Source organism: Echinops telfairi, unplaced genomic scaffold (assembly GCF_000313985.2).
Source record: "Echinops telfairi isolate 266 unplaced genomic scaffold, ASM31398v2 ScPeMD7_655;HRSCAF=1070, whole genome shotgun sequence".
Taxonomy (NCBI): Eukaryota; Metazoa; Chordata; class Mammalia; order Afrosoricida; family Tenrecidae; genus Echinops; species Echinops telfairi.
The window spans coordinates 24,192,905-24,193,288 of NW_022104553.1; positions in this window are offsets into that span (position 1 = coordinate 24,192,905).

Here is a 384-nt window from a genome sequence, read left to right on the forward strand (position 1 = left end):
TCCCTCTGGGAGTTATATGTAGATCATTGTGATCGGTTCTCCCTTTCTCCCCTCCCCTTTCCCTTATCCTCCTGGTATTGCTACTCTCATTATTGGTCCTAAGGGGTTTACTGTCCTGGACTCCCTGTGTTGCAAGCTCTTATCTGTACCCGTGTACATCCTCTGGTCTAGTCAGATTTGTAAGGTAGAATTGGGATCATGATAATTGGGGCGAGGAAACATTAAAGAACTAGAGGAAAGTTGTATGTTTCATTGGTGCTATACTGCACCCTGACTGGCTCGTCCCCTCCCCTCAACCATTCTGTAAGGGGATGTCCAGTTGCCTACAGATGGGCTTTGGGTCTCCACTCCACACTCCCCCTCATTCATGATATGATTTTTTTT